Source organism: Nicotiana tomentosiformis, chromosome 4 (assembly GCF_000390325.3).
Source record: "Nicotiana tomentosiformis chromosome 4, ASM39032v3, whole genome shotgun sequence".
In the NCBI taxonomy this organism is placed as follows: Eukaryota; Viridiplantae; Streptophyta; class Magnoliopsida; order Solanales; family Solanaceae; genus Nicotiana; species Nicotiana tomentosiformis.
In genome coordinates, this window is record NC_090815.1 from 80,923,168 (window position 1) to 80,941,023 (window position 17,856).

General features: G+C 35.4%; 1 long non-coding RNA gene across 5 annotated transcripts; it reads left to right on the top strand.

Annotated features, from left to right (window-relative positions):
• The first annotated feature begins 13,211 nt into the window (after window positions 1-13,211).
• On the top strand, window positions 13,212-16,996 carry LOC104118465 (uncharacterized). 5 transcript variants are annotated; one of them, XR_011415486.1, is made up of 8 exons: window positions 13,214-13,513; window positions 14,521-14,757; window positions 14,830-15,040; window positions 15,187-15,381; window positions 15,470-15,562; window positions 15,646-15,746; window positions 15,858-16,202; window positions 16,751-16,996. It is a non-coding gene; the product is annotated as an uncharacterized lncRNA (long non-coding RNA). The 5 variants fall into 5 exon arrangements; XR_011415485.1 differs by having other exon boundaries at window positions 13,215-13,513; window positions 15,211-15,381; XR_691259.4 differs by having other exon boundaries at window positions 13,212-13,513; window positions 14,479-14,757; window positions 14,830-15,381.
• The last annotated feature ends 860 nt before the right edge of the window (window positions 16,997-17,856 follow it).

A 17,856-nucleotide genomic window follows, 5' to 3' on the forward strand; every position in this document is an offset into this window, starting at 1 on the left:
CTCAGATTTTGCGGGTGATCTGGACAAACGAAGGTCAACTACTGGTTATGTGTTTACTTTTGCAAAGGCACCAGTTAGTTGGAAGTCTACTTTGCAGTCAACAGTTGCTTTGTCTACAACAGAGGCAGAGTACATGGCTATTACGGAGGCTGTGAAGGAGGCAATTTGGCTTCAGGGGTTGCTAAAGGAGCTTGGTATTGAACAAAAAAATATTACAATTTTTTGTGATAGTCAAAGTGCTATTCAATTAGCGAAGAACCAAGTTTATCATGCAAGGACGAAGCACATTGATGTTCGGTATCATTTCGTACGAGAAATCATAGAAGAAGGTGGAGTCACGGTGAAGAAAATTCATACTACGGAGAACCCTGCTGATATGCTGACAAAAGTGGTGACTGCGGTCAAGTTTCAACATTGTTTGGATTTGATCAACATTGTTGAACACTAAAGATTGAAGATGAAGACACAACCAAAATTTGTTATTGAGAGAAAATTGAAGATGTGGAATTTTGCCAAGGTGGAGATTTGTTGAAATTGGCAAAAGTACCACATCGGTGGATGACAATTTTGAATGAGAATTTCACCCTATAAAAGGAGGCCTAATGTTTAGGATTTAAATACACCTCTCATTTGCCTTTTATCTTCTTAAGGCATTTGTATCTTCTCTCTTTAGTATTATTTCACTTGTAATTTTGGAGTGGAATAAAATATTGATTGTGTCCGAGGAAGTAGGCAAAATTGGCCGAACCTCGTAAATTCTGGTGTTCTTTTATTGTTGTCTTATTGTCTTGTTTATTATTTAGTGGTTGTCATAATTTTTGGTATAGTAGTTGTGACTCATTCACACTATATACATTTGGCTTCCGCAACAATTGGTAACAATATATATATATATACACACATTAAGTTAAATTTAGATGATATAATTAAATAACATTGAATTTATTTTAATTAAGAATCCAATCCCCGAACAACCCGTCCATAAGAATAGTACGACAACGAGTACCAAATTAGAGTGATAAATCAGATAAAAGGTAAAAAAACAAAAAAATGAAGAAAATGATAATATTATAATCCTTTGAATGTGAGCTCTAATTTAAACTAGTACTGTATATAATTGAGTCACACTTGAATGCAATTACCAATTTAATCCAGTACTGCTTATACTTTATTTTTTTATTTTTTATTTTTGGTAAGAGGGAAAACCGCAGCCGTTACAATCTCCTCTGCCCTTCGGGTGAGCACTTTGTGCGCATTGGGTAAATCTCCCCTGTGTAATAGCCTGCAAACCACAAAGAGGATGTAAACCGCACTAGGCAAGTTATGTGCGACATACTCAACCCAAAAGGCATTGAGGGGGGATCGATCCCAGGTATGGATAACCACCCTCCAACTAACTTATTAGGCATTTATCTTTTTGATGGTGTAGGACTACGCGGAATTAAACATCTAGAGCCAACTTGAACTCGGCTCGAGCTCGGTTATAGTTTAACAAAGCTGGATTGAGCTCGGCTCGGTGTTATGAAAAGCTCGTTGAGATCGGGTCAGTTGGGCTTGCTCGAGCTCGGCTCGACGCCCAGGCCTAACTCTAACTCACAACATGTGAGAATATAGTAATTGAGTTGAGAGTGCAGTGGGGTACTTATATATCTAATATAAACAAATAAAATTATCCTCTTTAACAGAGATGAAAAGTTCAAATCATTGATGACCCCTTCAACTTGTCAGAATGTTTCATTTAGCCATTTAAACTAAGAACTCGCCCTATTGAACACGTGACTATACTCAAGATATGCCTATTAAAGTGTACAAATGTACATTGAAATAGAAAATGAATGTTCACTCGAGATTAGTTATCAGTGGATGATCTCATATATAAATGTACGTATAAACAGAGAATAAAATATATTGAAAGGTTACGTTGATCCTTTTAATCTAGGGAAAAAAATTAGTTACCATGAATGAAATCTTAACTTGCTTAAGTTCGTCGGAGAACCTAATAAAAGTTGTTCAAAAATTGGGGAAGTTAAATTTCTTAGATCTGGAGGTCTACGAAAATTTTCGTTATTTTATGGGAATGCTTTTTGATTCAATTCTATATGAATTTCCTTGCATTTTTCTCTAGCCCAAGTTCTCCAATTTTTACGGGTTTGGCCAAAATGGAGAAGTTTGATATTTTTAATACATTTGGGGACTGAAAGCACATATTACTAAAGTTGATAACAACTTATTTTTTTGTCACGATCCGGAATTCCACCCTCGGGATCGTGATCGCGCCTAACATTTCACTAACTAGGCAACCCAACGTTAGATATAGTTATTAACCATTTTTAACAATTCAAACAAATTGAAAACCAATAAGCTGAATAAACTGAAATGGAGTAAATAACTAATAAACGACGATATCCAAATACAATCTCAAAACTGGTGTCACGAATACACGAGCGTCTAGAGTACTACAAATAATAGTCTGAATAAAAACATAATTGCCTGAATCGAAATAAACAACTAAGGTGATGTAGAAGGGGACTTCAGAGTTGCGAACGCTATGCAGTTGTACCTCAAGTTTCCTCAATAACTGGATACGAGCATATCTACTGAATACCGCTAGGACCCACTCCGAAATCTGCACAAGAAGTGCAGAGTATAGTATGAGTACAACCGATCTCATGTACTCTGTAAGTACCGAGCCTAACCTCGACGAAGTAGTGACGAGACTAAGGCGGGCCACTTACAATAACCTGTAACCAGTAATAATAATAATAACAGGGAAGAAAAATAGGAAATGGAGGTAAGGTAGTTAATTTATGAAAATGAACTCAATCCTCACAATCAGAGAACCCAGAATAATAGATCTCATAATTTCATATAAGAATGCTGAAAACCAACACAATAACAACAATGAGTACAATACACACAATCCTTTGCGGCGCGCAACCCGATCTCACCGTACACACACAATCCTCTTTTATTTCACCATATCACCATTTATCAATATCAAGAATCACGCATACAACCTGTTGCGGCACACAACCCGATCCTACCATATCATCATAATTAAATATCATAATCCTCCCTTATTACACCATATCATCATTTATCAATATCAAGTATTACGTACACAACCGTTACGACGCGCAATTCGATCCCACCATATCATCATAATCAAATATCATAATTCTCCCTTATTAAACCATATCACAACTGTTGCGGTGTGCAACCCGATCCATAAACAATTTTAATAAACGTAATCAATCCAATAGCTCAATTTACAAGAATTTCTACAATCAAAGGATACGAAAGCAAAGCAATAAAGGAACCACATACTAATCATGAAATGCTACAAATAATACAAAAATAACAAGACAAGTCAAGTACATGAAAATTAAGGTGTGCAAGTAAGACAATTAGGTCAAGTAGCAATTAATCACAGAGTCATGGAAGGAACAAACAATTCAATACAATAATAATTAATGATAAGTAACAAATTACGGCATAAAAAGCAATTAAAGCATGTAACAGTTAAGGTATGGAATGAGATAATTCATGAAATATGAGAAGACATGGAAATAATTATTTTTACGATGTATATACACTCGTCACCTCGCATATACGTCTTTTTACACGTAATCCACATAACATATAGTTCAAGGGTTCCTAATTCTCTTAAATCAATATTGGACCCAACACTTACCTCGCTCCACAACCAAATCAAAACTCAACCGGGGCCTTTCCTCTAAAATTAGCCTCCAAACCAATCGAATCTAACCAAAATTGACTTAATATCATCAAACAATGCTAAGAAAATCAATTACAATAGATAAAGCTAAGATCTTTACACATTTTCCTAAAAAGTCAACAAAAGTCAACCCGGGACTTGTCCGGTCAAAACCCCAGTTCAATGATAGATTCCGACTAACCATGACCCCACGAGTTCATATATGTGATTAGTTTCAAAATTTGAGTCCAAATAGACTCTCAAAACTCAATTTCTTATTTTTTAAAAACTTGACAAGGTTTCACAAATTTTCACAATTTTGTTGTTAAAATCCAAGATAGATTGATGTAATATAATTAGAAATGGATTAGCATCACTCACCCAAAGTTTGTAGATGAAATTCCTTTTTCAAAATCGCCTCCTACCGAGTCTACGGTTCAAAAATATAAAAATAAGGCTAAAAATCACGTCCCTTAGCTTTTGTCCAGTCGCAGGTGTTGCAATTGCAACCTGGGATTTGCAAATGCGAAGAAACCATCGCAAAATCAAAGTCCCTCACACCCCTGCTACAGTCGCAAATGCGACATATTATTCGCAATTACGAACCAGTGACACATCACAAAAGCGATCAGGATGATCGCAAATGCGAACCAAGCTTACCCAGTCCCCCATCACAAATGCGAACACTGAGTTCGCAAATGCGAGCCCAACAAACTCAAGCTAACCATCGCAATTGCTACTCATTTCTCGCAATTGCGAGACCTGAAACTTCTGCACAAAAACCAGCATAATTCTAACTCTATCAAACACTCCGCTACGCTCCCGAAACTCTCCTGAGTCCCTCGGGCTCCAAACCAAACATGTACATAAGTCCAAAAATATCATACAAACTCGCTCACGCGATCAAAATATAAAAAATAACACCTAGAACTACGAATCAGATATCAAAATGTATGAAATTTCTAATGAAACTTAAGAACTTTTTAAATTAACAAATTAGACGCCTGAATCACGTCAAATCAACTCCGTTTAACACCAAAATTTACAGACAAGTCATAAATACTATAATAGACCTATTCCAAGTCCAAAAATAAAATTTCGAGCTCAATAGCTAAAAGTCAACCTACGGTCAAACTTTTCAACTTCAAATTGCCAAATTTCGGCAAATCAACACGATTCGACCTACGGATTTCCGAAATCAGTTTCGGGCATACGCCCAAGTCTGAAATTACGATACGACCCTCCAAGACTGTCAAAATACTGATCTGGGTCCGTTTACACAAAATATTGACCGTAGTCAACTCAAATCATTTTAAGGCAAAATTTCATATTTTCTACATAAAAACTTTCCGGAACATGACACGAATTATGCACGCAAATTGAAGAACACTAGACGGAGCTAGTCGAGGTCTTAGAACATGGAAATAAAGGCTAAAACTCAAAATGACCTATCGGGTCATCACATTTTACTATATAAAATACAAAAAAAAACCTAGAGTCCCATTCCTCTCCTATATAAACTCATATATGTTATTATCATTCTTTCATCCATCACTTCTCAAGCTATACATGAAGACATCTCAAGCCGATGACGAGAATGATGATTGCAACGACCATGAAGATGTTGGAACTCATTTCCACCATGAATCCTATAAAAGGGTTCACTCAAACTGAATCAATGAGTTACCAAGATTTCTCCCTCCAACTTACAACCATCAAATCGAAATATTAAACAAGAATTCATAATGTAAGAGTAAAATGTAATTTTGAACAAAGATATTAGTTAGAAACTAAATGGGAAGTTCATGTTGGGTTCATGCCTATATTGTTCAGCGAAATGCCCAATGTCTAAATCCCATTCTCTTTTGATTTCCATTCCTATTCGGAATTGGATTCGATTTTTATTTCTATTTGGAGTTAATTTTGGCATTAAGAGAAAGCACCACTCATTATCTATAAATAGAATAACCTTGGATAATTGATCTATGCTCATTGCTATAAGTCTTTGAAAGACTTTAGCAAATAAGAGTGGTTTTCAAGAGAGCTTCAGTCAAGAGAGAAGAGAGAGAAAAAAGTGTTCGTTTTGTTGCAGATTTTGTTCCGACCAACCAATTTCAAATTATGTTTTCTGATTCGTTCACCGTTGGATCGGGCTGAAATTTTGACTGAGTTTTACTATAATCTTGATCTTTGATTTCAATGATGAAGATCGGATTTGGTCGCCCGTAACATCCGATTTTGAGCCCTGAACAACATCTCCATTTTTGTGACTTCTCCTCTTTTTTCAATTGATTTTGTTGTTGCTATTGTTGCTCCGTATTTGACACTTATTGTGTAGCTAATTTGGAGGACTTTTGTAACTCTCTTATTGTTATTGTGGATCTTTTTGGATCATTGTGATACCGTAATTTTTACCTTCGATTTGAAAGATTTTCCATATTAAAATTTGGTGTTCATTATCTTCTTTATTTTTGGATTTGTCTCTACCTCGATATTATAGTGGTATTAGAGCCTTGATTATTTGTGTGGGTTTTTTTTTACCGAATGAAGGCGAATATGAGAAAGATGGTATGTTAAATGAGAGAAATTATAATGTTTGGAGAAGCAAGATGAAAAATTTGTTGTTCGTAAAAAAGATACATTTACCCGTTTTTGCAGCTCATAAACCAGAGATTATATCTGATGAAAATTGAAATTTCAAGCATGAGAACGTATGTGGATATATACGACAATGGATTGAAGACATTGTTCGCAACCATATTGTGAATGAGACACACATGAGATCATTGTGGAAAAAGCTAGAGACTCTTTATGCTTTAAAAATCGGGAACAACATATTATTCCTACTAAAGCAATTGATTACCTTTAAATACAAGGAGGGCAGTCATATCCTTAATCATATAAATAATTTTTAAGGTGTCCTTGATCAACTGTATAGATTGGGAGTTAATTTTGATGATGAGATACAAGGACTTTGGCTTCTTAATACCCTTTCAAGTTCTTGAAAAACTTTTCGTGTTTCTTTGACAAATTCAACTCTTGGGGGTAAGGTGACCATGGAATATGCCAAAAGTGATGTGTTGAACAAGGAAGTAAGGAGAAAATCTCAGGGTTCTTCCTCACAAGTAGATGCTTTGGTTACAAAAGACCGAGGGAGATATAGAACAAGAGGTTCGAGGATCGGAGGTAAAAGCAGAAGTAAGTCAAGGTCTAAATATCAAAATTATTCGTGCAACCATTGTGGTAAGAAAGGACACATCAAAAGGTTTTGTCACAAGTTGAAGCAAGACACTAGAGAAGGAAAGAAAATTAAAAATAACAAGCACAATATTGCTGCTATTGTTCGAGATAACCTTCTTTTTGCTTATGATGAAAATATCATCAATTTGGTATCCCATGAGACGAGCTGGATAGTAAATTCAGGAGCTATCTCACATGTCACACCAAGAAAAGATATTTTATCATCTTATACTCCTGTTGACTCTGGAGTGTTAAAGATGGGCAATGCAAGTGAGGTTAAGGTGTTTGGTATTAGCACAGTTTATTTGAAAACTAATAAGGGTTCAACGTCAGTTCTTCAGAATGTCAAGCATGCTCCAAACTTTCTTTTTAATTTGATCTCCTCATGAAGATTAGAAGATAAAGATTACCATAATGTCACGACCCAAAGATCAACTAGTCGTGATGGCACCTAACCCAACTCGCTAGGTAAGCCAATTACAATAAACCACAAAATAATGATAATGGTAAGAGTAAAAAATAAAATAACTGAATTTTATACAATTCTCCAAGAGCTGGTAGTACAAATCATGAGCTTCTAAGACTTACAGCTTACAAAGGTGGTATGAAATAAATACATCATCTGTTCGAAATGTACATAAACAGATTTATAAATCTAAAGCTACCAAGAATAAGAGGCAGGTATAAACGGAACACAAGTATATTTTCAATGCCAGCTCCTACCACTCGCATCGACGTCAGCTCCAAAATCTGCACGCAAGGTGCAAAAATGTAGTATGAGTACAACCGACCCCATGTACTCAATAAGTAACAAATCTAACCCTAGCTTGAAAGCAGTGACGAGCTTGGACAACAGTTAGAGTCCAACACCAATAGCCAAGAATAACTCGTAATAATATAATAAAAGTAGCACAAGTAATAACTCAAAGATATGATGCCCAGCTCATTCACAGTTACGGAAAAATGGGCATGCTTTTGGGGTATAACAGTAAAACCCAAATCTTTCAGCAAAATCACCAAAATATGAATAAATCAAAAAACTATGATTTTTTCCAAAAACTTTCAACAACAGATAAGATATTTCATTCTCAGATGGCATGAGGAAACTACATCTCTATGCCTACATGTCAATGTGCATGTGAAATCATGAATGCCACAAAATCGTGTATCATGAGAAAATGCATCTATATGCTTGTATGTCAAGTATGCATGTCATATGTAATGCATCACATTGATGAACTTATGTACTCACACTCTCAGAGTACTCAATCTCACTGTCTCGACCTCTCACTCATCACGCTCAATCACTCAGAACCCTCAGTCACTCAGCACTGTACGGTACATGCGCTTACTGCTGGTATGTCAGACTCCAGAGGGGGGATCCTGCCCAAGCGCTAATATAAGCCAACATGGCCTGCTACGGCGTACATTTCGATTCCATCATGAATTAATAAAACCCGTTGTGGCGTGCATCCTGATCCCATCAATAATAATAAATTCTATAAGGCCTGCTTCGATATACAGCCCGATCCATATAATAATAATATATATAAAGTCAATATGGCCTATTGCAGCGTGCAGCCCGATCCAGAATATCTCTCACAACGTATCTCAGGACCCAACTCAGTCATCATTATCTCCAGCCTCTTGGGCTCACAAATCTCGTGCCAATCAACCCAAACAATGATAACATGATGTGACAACAAAGGATAACAAAGACTGAGATATGATATGTGAATGAATGAATATGACTGAGTATGTAACTGCAATTTAAGCAAATAACTCAATAGCATAGATGACCTCAGTGGGTCCCAACAGAATAAGCATATAGCCTAAATATAATTTCTAACATGATTTACAGTTCAATTTCTCTAACACGTTGAAATTAATGGATAGAAACAAGATTAGGTAACTACACAGAATCACAGAATCAACCGAGTCATAATTCACATGGTGCACGTCCACACACCCATCACCTTACATGTGTGTCACCTCAACACCAAACACATAACACGTATGTTAAGGGATTCATACCCTTAGCACCAAGTTTAGAAGTGTCACTTACCTCGAACAAGCCGAATCCAATACCGAGTAAGCCAAACAATACTCTAAAAATTCAATACCGACCTCCGAACGGCTCAAAACTAGCCAAAAGCAACTCAATAAAATCAAATAATGCCAAAGGAAACAAACCCAATCGATAAAGGTCGAATCTTTAATCAAAAGCCCAAAGTCAATCAAAAAGTCAACAAAAGTCAATGTCGGACTTGCCTTGGATTCCGAATTCAAGCTTATCCGAGCGAAGCCCGAACTAATACAAACTCACATGAATAAAAAGTGACTCAATCGGAGTCTGATAACTCAACAAATTCGCCAAAATATCGCTCTTGGGTGTTCATAACCCAAGAGTCCAACCCACACTAGTTGGGTCCCATATCTCCTGAAATACTCTTCCAAAACTCGTCAAATTCGGGTATGTTGTTCTCCTAATATAGAAGAACAAAACCCCAAAAGGAATCGAGAAATAAACGCCTCTAACTCATTTTTAATTTTTAAAATTTAGGACATAACCCTAGGTCTTGATTTAAATAATTAAATGAGTTTTCAATTAAAATCATAGATTAAAGCTTAAACCAAGGGAATTAATCAAAAAAAAATATTTAGGTTATGGTTTAGACCTTACCCCATGGAAGAAACTTGAAGAACATCCTTGAATTCTCCCAATCCCAAACTTTCAAGATGAGAAAAACTCTAACAACATTAATAGCCAAAATACCCAACTGTTCTACCTTGTTTCTTATACCAAACGATCCCGAAACTCGCTTTTGATACCTCTAATGGATTTCACGTGAAATTACAGTTAAGTTAGGCTTTTGAATCACTCCATTTGACATTATAATGAAAGAAATATGTTGGTTTCAATATTTGAAAATAGTGCAGATTTTTAAATACGAATTCAATGGCAATTTCATAATTAATCTGAAATATCTAGTAACCTAATTCTTAAAAATGACCAAAATTTCTCATACGATGTCGAAACTTGGTGATTTCAGTTGCTATGGTTCCAAAATGATGATACGAATATAATGGTTTAGTCAAAACACGAATCAAAGACAGTTTGCTCAATATGGTAACCTTTATGCTCAAATCAACGTCGAAACCGAAAACAATCACTATACAATCCAAACTTATCCAAACCTCATCGGAATTTAACCAAGCTTTGTGGACATGTCCAAAATCATCCTACAAACTTATTGGAATAATTAAAATCTGGTTCCGAGTTTGTTTACCCAAAAGTCAAACCTTGGTCAACTCTTCCAACTTAAAACTTCTAAAACGAGAATCATTCTTCCAAGTCAATCCCGAACTGCTCGAAAACTGAAACCAACCATACACGCAAGTCATAATACATAATATGAAGCTACTCAAAGTCTCAAACCACTGAATAGAACGCTAAAGTTCAAAATAACTGGTCGGGTCGTTACACATAATGCCTTATTTAATGGCCAATGAAAGCTTACCAATGGCTCATTAGTAGTGGCTCAGGAAGTCAAGTCTTCTCATTTATATGTGATACAAGGGTCTATTCTTAGTGACTCTATAAATCTGATAGAAAGTGATACTTTATCAGAATTGTGGCACAGAAGACTGAGTCATATGAGCGAGATGGGGATTAGGTGTTTGGCTAAGAAATATTTATTTTCTGGAGTGAAACAAGTAAAGGTGAAAAGGTGTATCCATTTTTTAGATGGCAAACAGAAAAGGGTTTTCATTCATTGCTATCCTCCTTCAAGAAAGCATAAATTATTGGAGCTAGTACACTCTGATTTGTGTGGTCTTTTTAAAATAAAGTCAAAAGGTGATGCACTTTACTTTGTGACCTTCATTGATGATCATTCTCGCAAGCTCTGTGTCTATCCTTTGAAATTCAAAGATTAAGTACTTGGCGCGTTTAAGGAATTTCAGGCCTTAGCTGAGAGACAAATGGGGAAGAAATTAAAATATATTCCCACTAACAATGGTGGTGATTATTGTGGTTCCTTTGATAACTATTGCAGAGAAGAAAGATTTCATCATCAGAAAACTCCACTCAAGACGCCTCAATTGAATGGTTTGGCAGAGAGGATGAATAGAACTCTAGTTGAGAGGGTTAGATGCTTGCTATCAGAGGCTAAACTTCCAAATACATTCTGGGCGGAAGTACTTAACATTGTTTCTTGTGTTGTCAATTTGTCTCCTATTTTTTCTTTGGATGGTGATGTCCCAGACAAAGTTTGGTTTGCCAAAGATATTTCTTATGATCACCTGAGAGTTTTTGGGTGTAAAGCTTGTGTGCTTGTTCCTAAAGATGAGAGATTGAAGCTAGATGTCAAAACTAAGCAGTGCATCTTTATTGGTTATGATCAAGATGAGTTTAGGTATCGTTTTTATGATCCAGTTGATAATAAACTTATTAGAAATCGTGATGCAATATTCTTTGAAGACCAGACTATTGAAGATATTGATAAAGCTGAGAAGATAGATTCTTAGAGTAATGAGAGTATAATTGATATTGATCCAGTTTTTATTGCTAAGATACCTATTGCACATGAAACCCAAGAAAATAATGAAGATATTGATCAAGATCAAAATGATCATCATGGTGTAGATGTTATGGATACTCCAGTTGATGAAGTTGGGGCTGATCAACAACTAATTCCTGCTCAGATAACTACTTCGAATGCTCCTGAAACCTCTCTTAGAGATCTACAAGGGAGAAGAAAAAATTCATATGCTATCCTTCTGATGAGTATGTACTTTTGACAGATATGGGAGAACCTGAGAGTTATGATGAAGCCATGCAAGATGCTCACAAAGATCAGTGGATAGAAGCCATGAAAGATGAGATGATGTCACTCCATGTGAATGGCACATATGAGTTAGTGAAATTGCCGAAAGGTAAGAGAGCTTTATCAAATAAATAGATTTTCAGAATAAATCTAGATCAACATACCTCCGCACCTAGGTACAAGGCGAGATTAGTTGTTAAAAGTTTTGGCCAGAAGAAGGGAGTTCGCTTTGATGAAATTTTCTCCCCTATTGTGAAGATATCTTCTATTCGTGTGGTTCTAAGCTTAGCTACGAGTCGAGATTTAGAGGTTGAGTAGATGGATGTAAATACTGCTTTTCATCTTGGTGATTTAGATAAGGAGATTTATATAGAGTGGCCTGAGAGTTTTGTAATTAAGAAAATAAAATTATGTCTGCAAATTGAAAAAGAGCATGTATGGATTAAAACAAGCTCCAAGGAAATAGTACTTGAAGTTTAAATCTATCATAGAAAAATAAGGGTACAAGAAATTTTTTTAGACCACTGTGTACTCTTCTAGAAGTTCTATGATAATGATCTTATTACCTTATTGCTTTATGTGGATGATATGCTTATTGTTGGCAAGAATAAATACAGAATTAGTCCTTAAAAGTAGTTGAGCAAATTATTTGCTATGGAGGCCTTGGAGTCAGCAAAGAAAATCTTGGGCATTCAAATCCCCCGACACAGAGATAGAAAAGAGTTATTTTTGTCCAAAATGAAATACATTGAGAAGGTACTCAAGAGGTTCAATATGACAGATGCAAAAGTGGTTAGTACTTCTTTTGCTAAACACGTTAAATTGAGTATTAGTTAGAGCCATCTGCTGATGAAGAGAAAAAAGAGATGTCTCGTATTCCTTACTCTTCTGTTGTTGGTAGTTTGATGTATGCAATGGTTTGCACTAGATCAGATATTGCACATGCCATTGGTACTGTTAGTAAGTTCCTTTCTAATCCTGGAAAGGAATATTGGATCAAGTACTATTGATATTAAGGTATCTGAAAGGTACTACATATTTGAAACTGTGCTTTGGCAGTGGTAAGCCTCAACTTATTTGTTATACAAACTCTAATTTAAGAGGAAATATTGATAATTCAAGATCCATTTTCGGTTATTTGATCACCTTTGCAGAGGGAACTATTTCTTTGCAATTTAGACTACAGAAGTACATAGCTCTATCCATAACATAAGCCGATATTGTTGTTACCGAAGGTGCCAAAGAATTATTATAGATAAAGGAGTTTATTAATGATCTTGGCTTTGAGCAGTCAAGGTACATCTTATTTTGTGATAATCAGAGTGATATCTATCTTACCAAGCGCTCCACTTTTTATTCTAAGATGAAACATATAAATAAAAAATATCATTAGATAAGAATGTAGTGGAAGACAAATTACTTGAGGTTGAGACGATACCACTACAAGAAAATGGGCCACTTGCGGAGGTTTTATTGAGGAGGTTCTTACTATCTCCACAAATTGTATCAATTTGGGGGGGAGGGGGATCTTTAAGTGACGCAAATAAACCTCTGCTACCCTAAAAAAAAAGCGCCTTTATTTCCCCCCACATTTTCCCCTTTCCCTCCTTCCCCAACCCTTCACGCCTTTAACCCCTTTCTCCAGAAACTTTCGCCTTTAACACCTCTCTCTCAGCCCCCCACTTTTAGTATTCATCCAGTTTTGTAAACCGGATTTAGTAAATCGGTAAGTTTCAACTGCTTTTATTTTCACGATTTGATTTCTTATTTGGTGAGAGACTTTAAGTTCCTAGTTAGAGTTTGTAAATTTTTTAGGTGTTTATGCTCTTCGATTTTACGGAGTGTCATTCAAGTATTATTCCGATTTGAGGATACAAATAGAATTACAACTTATAGTTTCTTAGTGCTATGTTGCTTGAACGTTCAGAAGAAAGGTTCTTTTTATATTTTTTTCCCCCCAATTTGTTAATATCTAGCTATGTACATGCCTATTTTCTTCTTTTTCATATATGGCTAATGGATGAATGCATGTATTTTTATTTGTCTCATAAGGAATTTCAGCTTGTTCTATCATCAACGTTTATCTGCTACTCTAGTAATTTATTAGATCCTTTTTTGCGTTAGTTCTCTAGTTAATCTTATTTCTGTTTTTTCCTCTTCTCCAGAGTCTCTATTAGATGATTGAAAATATCTTTTTTTGAGTTTCAGAGGTCTAAACTTAATGTAAATTGGGATTGAGTTGTAGTTATTATTCATGGCCTGCTTATTTCTCACATTTGATTGATTTTAGCAGCCTTAACTATGAAATGCTTTTATGATGAAAGTGAAGAGAATTAGAATAAAGCGAACAAGAAATACCTAGCTTTGTGTGTTTATCTTTAAATAGGAAAATTAGAACTCTGTTATTTAAGAATGAAAAAATTAGATTAATTGGTTAGCAATCTAAAATAAATGGTTGGTATGCTCTCAGGCCATCCTTAATTTCACATGTCTATGCCGCTGCTAGGCCATCCTTTTCTTTTCCTACTTTGTTTTTTGGCCATTCCTTTGTTTAAATAAAACAGTGAAAATGACAATTTTGTGGAATTTTTTGGTAATTAATGTTCTGCCATAGTTCCATGTTCGCTTCATCTTAGTGCACTAGATCATATATGATTCACCATTTTTTTTATTTTTCTTATGAATATGAAGCAATGCCAAAGATTAAACGTTTTCGAAATCCATTGAAATCAGCTCATGGACCATAAGATACTCCTGGACATTCTTCATCGTCAACACCTCCAGCGTCGTCACTTGCTATAGAGCCCTCAACATCGTTACAAGTTCTCCCGCATGCTCCTGCAAGTTCCTCAGTAGCTGATGAAGTCCCACAACAAGAACAAACTCCAACTCAGCCTTCTAATCCAAATGCAATGTCCACACGCCATCCTGGACGTGAATCTACACAATATTGGGAAGTAGAGGCAATAGGTATATGCCATATATATATGTTTATTTCTGATATTTTTCCTTTTGGTTGACTAACTTGTCTTTTTATTAAAGACTCAAACAACACTACCAAGCACATTAAGATCAAGGTCAATGGTCAATGAAATCAACAATCTACCTATCGGAGATCACATCATTGTGGACTTTGATAACTACGATGCAGCATATGGAAAAGCGCAAGGGTTGCTTGTCGAATATTGTGGATTACTGGCTATTGATGGCAATTTCTCCCCAATTAATTTTGATAGGTGGTCAGGACCATCAGGTATTCATAAAATTTAAAAGGAAGACTACTTTGAAACTATGCTAAATGTATTACACATATGTCTATTTATTGTAACTAGAATTTTCTGCATGAAGAGAAAACTAGCTTTGTTTTTCTTTTTCATTTGAAGCCTCGATTGTTTTTAGGACTACTAATGCCATTGCATACAGATGTTGCAATGCTAGTTTGAATAAGAAGTGGCCTACACATAGACATAGGTTATGGGATGAATTTTATGATCCAGCCAAAAGAAGAACTGAACTTTTAAGCAATGTGCCACCGGGTATAAATAGAGATCAGTGGCTGGTTTTGTTGCTTATCATCTAAAATCATCAACAATTGTAAGATTCTGATTATCTAAATAGATTTTGATGTTGTTATGATTAAATATTAGACTAACTTTTTAAGTTGTTATTATTTTGTTGATAGGAAAGTTGTAGAAGAAATAAAGAAATTCGACGCAAACAAACAATGCCTCACACTGGCGCTTCCAAAGCTAACTCGAGACGACGACATGAGTTGGTATTCATATTAACTTAATAGTTTTTACTTGTTCTCTAATTTAAATGCTTTATTACAATCTATTTAATTTATCTCTTTCTTAGTTTTGGAAACTGGAAAAAATCCTACTCGGGGAAAGGTATTTATCGAAACTCATAAGAGAAGGGATGTATCATTTGTAAATGATGAGGCAAGGACTATAGTGGTAAGTTCAGCTTTGGTGTATTTCTCTGACATCATTTGAAGTTATATTTTAACATTTTGCATCTCAATCTTACTTTTTGTACATACTAATTGATAATTTGTCTGCTCGTAGGAACAAATTGAATTGACTCAAGGCAATACCAATGAATCTGAAATTTTCCCAGATGATATTATTGGCAAGGTGTTAGGGGCAGAGCATTCAGGGAGGGTACGATGTATGGGTATGGGAGCAGCTCCTTCAAAGACATTCAAGAATATCAAGCAATGACTTAATGAGCTTAATCATTCTTCATCTAGCTTCGGCGCATCATCTGCAACTTTCACCTATTTGCAACAAGAGGTCATTCATTTGAAGTCCCAATTAGCAGACACCTTAACTGCATTGAAAGCTTACATGATATCAAAGGAAGGAAGAGTTCCTGAGCAATTTGCTGGTCTGTTTGCTCCTCAACCACAAGTAAGAAGAACATTAGAAGTTATGTGTTTTGTGCATATGTCTTCTGTGTTATCTTTTAATTTGGTTTGGTTGGATTATTGCAAAGAAAAGGAATAAGGATGCATCATAGATAACGGTAAAATGCATTAGTATATATTTGAATCTTGATGATGCTAAGTTGCGTACCGCGATTTAGAATATTGTACATGCTTGAGAAATTGATTCCAAGAGTGCATGGTTGATTGAAGACATCTGAAATATGCCTTCATATGGCAGTAGGGAGATATTGGTATAAGTTCTTGTTTTTCTGTCACTTAGGAAAGCATGTTATTTATATGTATAATCTAACTTGAGAATCTTCCATGTATAGAAATTATGTCTCTGTATGATACAATTGCTTCTTGTCTAACAGAATGCCATAAGCATTATTATCAGGCAAATGATTGTAACGAGGATATAGTCCTCATCTTGGTCATAGCTAGATAATCATCACTTTAAGGAAGTATTCAAATTTTAAATATAGTATAATGATTAGATTTTTCATCTGAATATGCTTTTTATTGTTTCAGCCTAGTGATGATGAAGAAAGTGAACCTACTTCACCGGTGGATGTAAGAAGATCATCGGGCAGCAGGGACGAGAATCGCCAAGCAAATATTTAGAATTTTATTTATTTAATGTGGAACTACTTTTGCTTTTATGGATTTTAAGTAGTAATATTTAGGAACTACTTTAGTTTATATTGCTTTGGTATGATTTGTAGTACTTGAAGTTGTGACTGTTACTATTGTGGATGTTTTAATAAAATTTGATTTCTGCTATATAAATAGTATTATGTAGTAAATAATATTTTTTTGTTTATGCATATGTACAAGCTTGATCTTATTTAATCATGCAATATTTAATGAGAAGAAAGGGCATTTCAATATTTAGCTTGTGACGGTAATTAACCCCCACGCGTTAAAATTTATAAAAGAGATTATATTGTGACAATTATAGACCCCAACTAATTAATTATTTTTTACAGAAAGCTCATATTGTGATGGTTATACATTGCCACTAATTATTTTTTGAAAATCACAGATCATATTGCGACAGTTACAAAGCCCCATAAATTATTATTTTTTAGCATTAAAATCATATAAAGAAGGTTATAGCCCGCCCTTACTTGACTTTAAAACCCCCACTAATCACAAAGTTAATTTGCGAAGGTCGTCGTGGGGGTTCTTTAAAACCGTCACAAAAAGCCTTGTGGGGATGATAACCATGGCATTTCGTAAAACCCCCACAATTCAATTTGTGGGGGTCCGAAACCATCACAAAATTAAGAAAAAGCCTCCACAAATTACACCTTTTCTTATAGTGTACACACTGATGACAATCCTTCGGATATGTTGACGAAAGCGGTGGTTGCAGATAGGCATGAGTTTTGTAGAAAATTGGCGGACATAAAGCCTATCAATAGCTCCTCTACTTGAAGATACATTTGGCCCCTTGGCTTGAGAGGGAGTTTGTTGGGCTCATGCCCATGTTATCCAGCCAAAGGCCTAATGGCCTAATCCTATTCTCTTTTGAATTCCATTCCTATTCGGAATTGGATTCGATAGTTATTCCTACTTGGAGTTGGTTTTGGTTTTTAAAGAAAGCATCACTCATTATCTACAAATTGAGCAAC